This window comes from Schistocerca serialis, chromosome 6, assembly GCF_023864345.2.
Source record: "Schistocerca serialis cubense isolate TAMUIC-IGC-003099 chromosome 6, iqSchSeri2.2, whole genome shotgun sequence".
Classification (NCBI taxonomy): domain Eukaryota; kingdom Metazoa; phylum Arthropoda; class Insecta; order Orthoptera; family Acrididae; genus Schistocerca; species Schistocerca serialis.
The window spans coordinates 180244141-180251451 of NC_064643.1; the positions used below are offsets into that span (position 1 = coordinate 180244141).

Below are 7311 nucleotides of genomic sequence, written 5' to 3' on the forward strand. Positions count from 1 at the left end.
CACTCTGTAGCAATTCTGAACGTGTGGCATGTCGCATCGTCCTGCTGGAATTGTCCTCGTCCGTCGGAATGCACAATGGACATGAATGGATGCAGGTGATCAGACAGGATGCTCACATACACGTCAGCCATCAGAGTCGTATCTAGACGTATCAGGGATCCCATATCACTCCAACTGGACACACCCCACACCATTACAGAGCCCCCACCGGGTTGAACAGTCCCCTGCTCACATGCAGGGTCCATGGATTCATGAGGTTGTCTTCATACCCGTACTCGATACCATTTGACAAAGGACTCGTCCGACCAGGCAACATGTTTCCAGTCATCAACAGTCCAATGTCGGTGTTGACGGGCCCAGGCAAGGCGTAAAGCTTTGTGTCGTGTAGTCATCAAGGGTATACGAATGCCCCATATCGGTCATGTTTCGTTCAATGGTTCGCACGCTGACACTTGTTGATGGCCCAGCATTGAAATGTGCAGCAATTTGCGGGAGAGTTGAACGACTCTCTTCAGTCGTCGTTGGTCCCATTCTTGCAGAATCTTTTTCCGGGCGCAGCGATGTCGGAGATTTGATGTTTTACCGGATTCCTGATATTCAGGGTACGCTCGTGAAATGGTCGTATGGGAAAATCCCCACTTCGTCGCTATCTCGGAGATGTTGTGTCCCATCGCTCGTGCACCAACTATAAGACCACATTCAAACTCACTTAAATCTTGATAACCTGCCATTGTAGCAGCAGTAACCGATCTAACAACTTCGCCAGATACTTGTCTGATACAGGCGTTGTCAACCGAAGCGCCGTATTCTGCCAGAGTACATATCTCTGTATGAGCATGCCTATAGCAGTTTCTTTGGCGCTTCAGTGAATCTTAATCACGTGCGAACTACGGAAGCGTAATACGAGCGAGAGAAGTCTTTTTAACGGCTTAATGAATCGGATGCAGTAGTTGAGAAAATAACGAGACAGATTTCTAGCTTATCACCGGTATTATTCATACTTTAGATTGAGCAAGCAATAAGGGTAGTCAGGAAGACATTTGGAAAAGAGATTAAAATTCAGCGAGAAGAATTAAAGACTCTGTGATTTTGTTGGTGGCATTGTAATTCTGTCAGAGACTGCAGACGGCTTTGAAGATCATCTGAATGGAGTGGACAGTGTGTTTCAAAGAGGTTGCAGGATGAATAATACAAAGAGAAAACAAGATTAATAGAGTGCAGTAGAATAAACTAAGGCGATAGAGGAGAATATCGTCGTCGCCGTTGTTGTTGTTACTGTTGTTGCTGTAGCCTTCACTCCGAAGACTGCTTTGATGCAGCTCTCCACACTACTCTACCTTGTGGAGGCCTAATCATCTCCGAATAACTACTGCAACCCACATAAATTTGAACCTGCTTACTGTGTTCATGCCTTCGGTCTCCCTCTACGATTTTTATCCCCAACATTTCACTCCGTTACCAAATTGACTGTGGTATTGCCTGATGCCTCAGATTGTGTTCTAGCAATCGAATGCTGCGTATAGTATGATAGTGCTATAAATGTCTTTTTTCCCCAGTTCGGTTTAACACCAGCATTAACTGCTCGATCTACTCATCTGACCTTCAGCATCCTTCTATACCATCGCATTTCAAAAGCTTCTATTATCTTTTCGCCTGTTTACAGTCCCCGTTTTAGATCCGTTTAAAGCTACATTCCACATAAATATTTTCAGAAGAAACTTCGTAACACTTTATATTTGATGCCAACAATTTCCCTTTTTCATGATACCTTTTCTTGGTACAGCCAATCATCATTTTGTATCCTCTCTACTTCCACCATCATCAGTTGTTTTGCTGCTGAAGTAGCACGACTCATCTACTACATATCATGTCACATTTACTAATCTAAGTCAACCAGAATCACCTGATTTAATTCGAGTTCCTGCCATTACCCTCGTTTTACGTTTGTTGCTGTTCATCTTATGATCTCTTCCCAAGACACCATCCATTCCGTTCAATTGTTCTTCCAGCTCCTTTCCTGTCTCTGACTGAACTTGAACTCCCTTTTTATAACCGTCGTTAGTTTCCTTTACTGACTGCTCAATGCACAGATTGTATAACACTGGGGATAGGCACATGTTTTATAATTCCTTTTGGTTTCTGGGTGTGTGAACAACACGGTTACCTAACACAATGTTTTTCTCTTTCTTTCAGAGGTGGCACAACCTGTGACTGAAGTTCATGCAACACCCAGTCCTTCTGCATTGGGTAGCCGACTGAATAACCCGTCATCTTTCTTCAATGTGAGCTTGTGGGAGTATGATGCCAATTGTTGGGCGGCAAATATGCAAGTAGTTCATTTTTTATCTTCTGCAGTAATAATAATAATAGTTTCTATGCACACTTGCGAGAAATTTCTTATGATAGTTTTATTTCATTTTTAATTATTTTTTTAATTTTTTTATGAGAAGGCGTCATACTTAAAAGGATGTTTCTGGTTCTCACTAATGTTCATGTAGCCCACAGGTGTACACAGAGCCTTCTATTACTTCTACATGTCGAGTGGGTGCACAGGTGAACGTCGCTCATACGAAGGTAATCCCAAAACAAAGGTCTCCTATTTTTTTTATAAGTACATAGACCTGTTTATTTCTACAATGGTTTACATAAGTTTACAGCGTGAACATTTAGCTATTTTTCGACATAATCACCGTTTCTGTCGATGCGCTTTTGTAGACGCTGTGGCAATTTTTGTATGCCCATGTCATACCACCTCGCCGCCATGCTGTTCAGAAAGTTCTGAACCTGTTCTTTTACCTCGTCGTCGGAGCTGAATTGCTGGGACCACAATTAACGCTGACAGGTACTGTGAGTCTCTGAAAAAACTCAAACGGGCAATTCAGAACCGGAGAAGAGGAACGTTGAGCAAGGGGGTACACATTCTCCATGACAGCGCTCGCCCACACATCGCTCGGCAAACCGTCGCTCTGCTGCAACAGTTTCAGTGGAACATAATCACCCACCCACCGTACAGTCCTGAATTGACGCCCAGTGACTGTCACCTGTTCCCTAGGTTAAAAGAACATTTGGTCGGAAAGCTATTCAGCTCCGACGACGAGGTAAAAGAACAGGTTCGTAACTTTCTGAACAGCATGGCGGCGAGCTGGTATGACATGGGCATACAAAAACTGCCACAGCGTCTACAAAAATGCATCGACAGAAATGGTGATTATGTCGAAAAATAGCTAAATGTTCAAGTTGTAAACTGATGTAAACCATTGTAGAAATAAACATGTCTATGTACTTATAAAAAAATAGGTGACCTTACTTTTGGGGTTACCTTTGTAGCCTAATACTGCACGAACCACACTTTGCCTGTGGAGCAGTGCGTGTTTCAAGGAGAAGTTAGCCTCGAGGATGGCACATCCGGACACGAACATCGAGCTGGTGGAACAAGAAATGTGGTTCGTACAACTAGGCGACATGTTTCCATTGATCCACTGTCCAATCTTGATGACCTCGAGCCCAGTCAATCATAACTGATGATATCATTGGGTCAACATGGGAACAACATTTGCGGGTCGCCTGGTCTGGAGGCTCTTGTTCAACCGTGTACAGTCTGCGCAGAATACCGTGACCGCTAGATGCTCAGTCGGCAGGACACCCATGGGAAAAGCAGTAGTTTTGGGGGTTACGGGTAGGCACTGTAGGGGAAATTCCGAGTGCCGGAGGAGAAGTGTCTTTCTAAATTGAAACCTGCGCTCACATATGGTTCAAATGGCTCTGAGCACTGTGGGACTTAACATCTGTGGTCATCAGTCCACTAGAACGTAGAACTACTTAAACCTAAATAACCTAAGGACATCACACACTTCCATGCCCAAGGCAGGATTCGAACCTGCGACCGTAGCGGTCACGCGGTTCCAGACTGAAGCGCCTAGAACAGCACGGCCACATCGGCCGGCCCTGCGCTCACATTTTTTGTAAATATTAAGTGAAGCATCTCCATGCCCACACTTGGTGCTAATATCTGCTTCTTTTGCCAAAACACAGCGGAGTTTACACAGTCTCACTTCACTAACATGTTGTGGAGACAGTTTCTAGAGAATTGTGAAGTGAGGAACTGAGGAAAAGTAAGGTCAGATGCTTGTAAAAAAAAAAAAAAAAAAAAAAAAAAAAAAAACAGTATTTCTCGACAGCCCTTAAAACTTACATTATGTCACCGACTAAGTCCGTAGTTAGTGAGTTAGTGGAATAACATGGTCGATAATGAAGTTTTGCTGAAATAAGGAATGTTGTGGATATTGCACTCTGGCTTAATCGCTTTTCTCGAGATTGGTGACAGGTAGAGACCTCCACTGAAGTGTAAACAAAAATTCAATATGTTAGCTAAATATGATATGCAGTGACATATTATGAAATATGCACCAAACGCAAAATCACAGCGACCTCTATTTTTCATTGTACACTCTTTCGAATTTCGCGCAGTGTCTTACTCCCATGTAAATATCACAATAACTGCGACTATTAACGAAATGATGGGTACATCATCATGAACCTGACATAAAAAGCTATAAGTAAAGCTAAACGAAACATTTTTACCGAATAGTTCCTGTAAAATCGTTTGAAAAAGACTGCAGGGCGTGCACTTGGATTCTATTATGGCCGACCGGCGGCGGAAACTGTCGGCCTCCCCTTCCGAACAAACGAATGAACTCGCCCAGCGCTTTGGGCGAAAGCTGATCGCTGCACTTCGGCCACCTTATCCTGCACAGACTACACTGAACGGTGAGATCCTAAGCACTTGTATCTCAACCACGATCACACTCGAAATTAGAATTATATTAAAACCTTCAGCTGCTGACGAGTGTTGATATATATCAACGCAGACAGGTGAAAATGTGTGCCCTGACCTGGACCCGAACCCGGGATCTCCTACTTACATGGCAGATGCTCTATCCGTCTGAGCCACTGAGGACACGGAGGATAGTGCGACTGCAGGGACTATCTCGCGCACGCCTCCCGCGAGACCCACATTCTCACCTTGTATGTTCAGACACGACATTCGTAGTGTCCCACCCCAACACACTCATTACTCGTGGAAGACATTCTTACCAAGATCCGTAAGAGTTCGGGGAATATGTGTGAATCTGCACAGAAGAAGAAGGTCATGGCTCGTATTGCCGGAACTATATACTTATATGGACATGTCCGAAAGAACAGACACCATATCCATATAAGTATATAGTTCTGGCAATACCGGCCATGACCTCCTTCTTCTGTGCGGCCGAACTCTTACGGGACTTGGTAAGAATGTCTTCCACGAGTAATGAGTGTGTTGGCGTGGGACACCACGAATGTTGTGTGTGGACATGCAAGGTGAGAATGTGGGTCTCGCGGTAGGCGTGCGCGAGATAGTCCCTGCAGTCGCACTATCCTCCGTGCCGTCGATGGCTCAGATGGGTAGAGCGTCTGCCGTGTAAGCAGGAGATCCCGGGTTCGAGACCCGGCCGGGGCACACATTTTCACCTGTCTCCGTTAATATAGATCAACTCCCGTCAGCAGCTGAAGGTAATAATATAATTCTAATTTCGTTCTAGACGGCTGCAGGTCATCAATGGTGTCGGTTCTTTCGGACATTTCCGAAAGAACAGACACCATATTCATATATGATCACAATCCGTCATCAGATCTGCCACACTTTGCCACGTATCTTGCTTCATAGATTGGCCGACCTCCAAGTTTGTAATGAGGTGTGGACCCTCAGCAGTCTGTCGACCACTGATGTTTTCGTTCTCTTTCAACTACTTTCCGTAGATGCTCACGCCGCTACCAAGCGAGCAACCGAAGAGATTCACAGTTTCCAAAATGCTCGCTCCGAGATGCCGAGTGCCCGCATCTCGTGGTTGTGCGGTAGCGTTCTCGCTTCCCACGCCCGGGTTCCCGGGTTCGATTCCCGGCGGGGCCAGGGATTTTCTCTGCCTCGTGATGGCTGGGTGTTGTGTGATGTCCTTAGGTTAGTTAGGTTTAAGTAGTTCTAAGTTCTAGGGGACTGATGACCATAGATGTTAAGTCCCATAGTGCTCAGAGCCATTTGAACCATTTTTTTTTCGAGATGCCGAGTAATAACAATCTGACGTTAGTGAAAGACGCTTATGTCAGGAGTTTTTCCCATTCCCCATTCGTTTCTGTTTTGACTCGTGAGTAGGTGGTACATAACTATTATGAAGTGTTCACATTATCGTGATCAAGAAACACAGTTTTACCATAGACTTCAGTTTTGTTTAAAAACAAATTGTAATTCGATTCCCCCTTCCAAGAAGCTTTTAGCTCAGATCCTGGGTTCTCTCATGTATCGCAGGTAGCACTAGGTTTATCTGCTGGTATACTTGATCGATTAATGTGAAGATGACACTTGTGTAGCTGAATCATGAGGCAAGCCGTCTCTTTGCCTGAAGAGACAAAACTGGTCATAGTCCTGGAATTACAATATCTTCAGTTCAAGGCTTCAGATGGATGTTTCGAACTGTAACAACATTTACGGATCATCCACGTCATTTTAAAAATTCGGTCGACAGCTCCACGAAATTTCTTGCTATTTGCCAACTGAGAGCTGTTTCGACATGTTGAATACACAGAGAGCCATACTGGACGTTAACAATGTACCGCGGCACTATACACTACTGGCCATTGCTACACCAAGAAGAAATGCAGATGATAAACGGGTATTCATTCGACAAATATATTATACTAGAACTGACATGTGATTACATTTTCACGCAATTTGCCTGCATAGAAACCAGTACCCAGGACAACCACCTCTAGCCGTAATAACGGCCTTGATACGCCTGGGCATTCAGTCAGAGCTTGAATGGCGTGTACAGGTACAACTGCCCGTGCAGCTTCAACACGATACCACAGTTCATCAAGAGTAGTGACTGGCGTTTGTGACAAGCCAGTTACTCGGCCACCATTGACCAGACGTTTTCAGTTGGTGAGAGATCTGGAGAATGTGCTGGCCAGGGCACCAGTCGAACATTTTCTGTATCCAGAAAGGCCCGTGCAGGACCTGCAACATGCGGTCGTGCATTATCCTGCTGAAATGTAGGGTTTCGCAGGGATCGAATGAAGGGTGGAGCCACGGGTCGTAACACATCTGAAATGTAACGTCCACTGTTCAAAGTGCCATCAATGCGAACAAGAGGTCACAGAGATGTGTAACCATTGGCACCCCATACCATCACGCCGGGTGATATGCCAGTAAGGCGATGAGGAATACACCTTCCAATATGCGTTCACCGCGATGTCGCCAAACAAGGATGCGACTGTCAT

At 44.9% G+C, this 7311-nt stretch overlaps 1 non-coding gene across 1 annotated transcript; it reads left to right on the top strand.

Annotated features, from left to right (window-relative positions):
* Nucleotides 1-5422: 5422 nt before the first annotated feature.
* Trnat-ugu (transfer RNA threonine (anticodon UGU)) lies at nucleotides 5423-5497 on the top strand. Its single transcript has one exon. It is a non-coding gene; the product is annotated as a tRNA-Thr (tRNA).
* Nucleotides 5498-7311: the final 1814 nt, after the last annotated feature.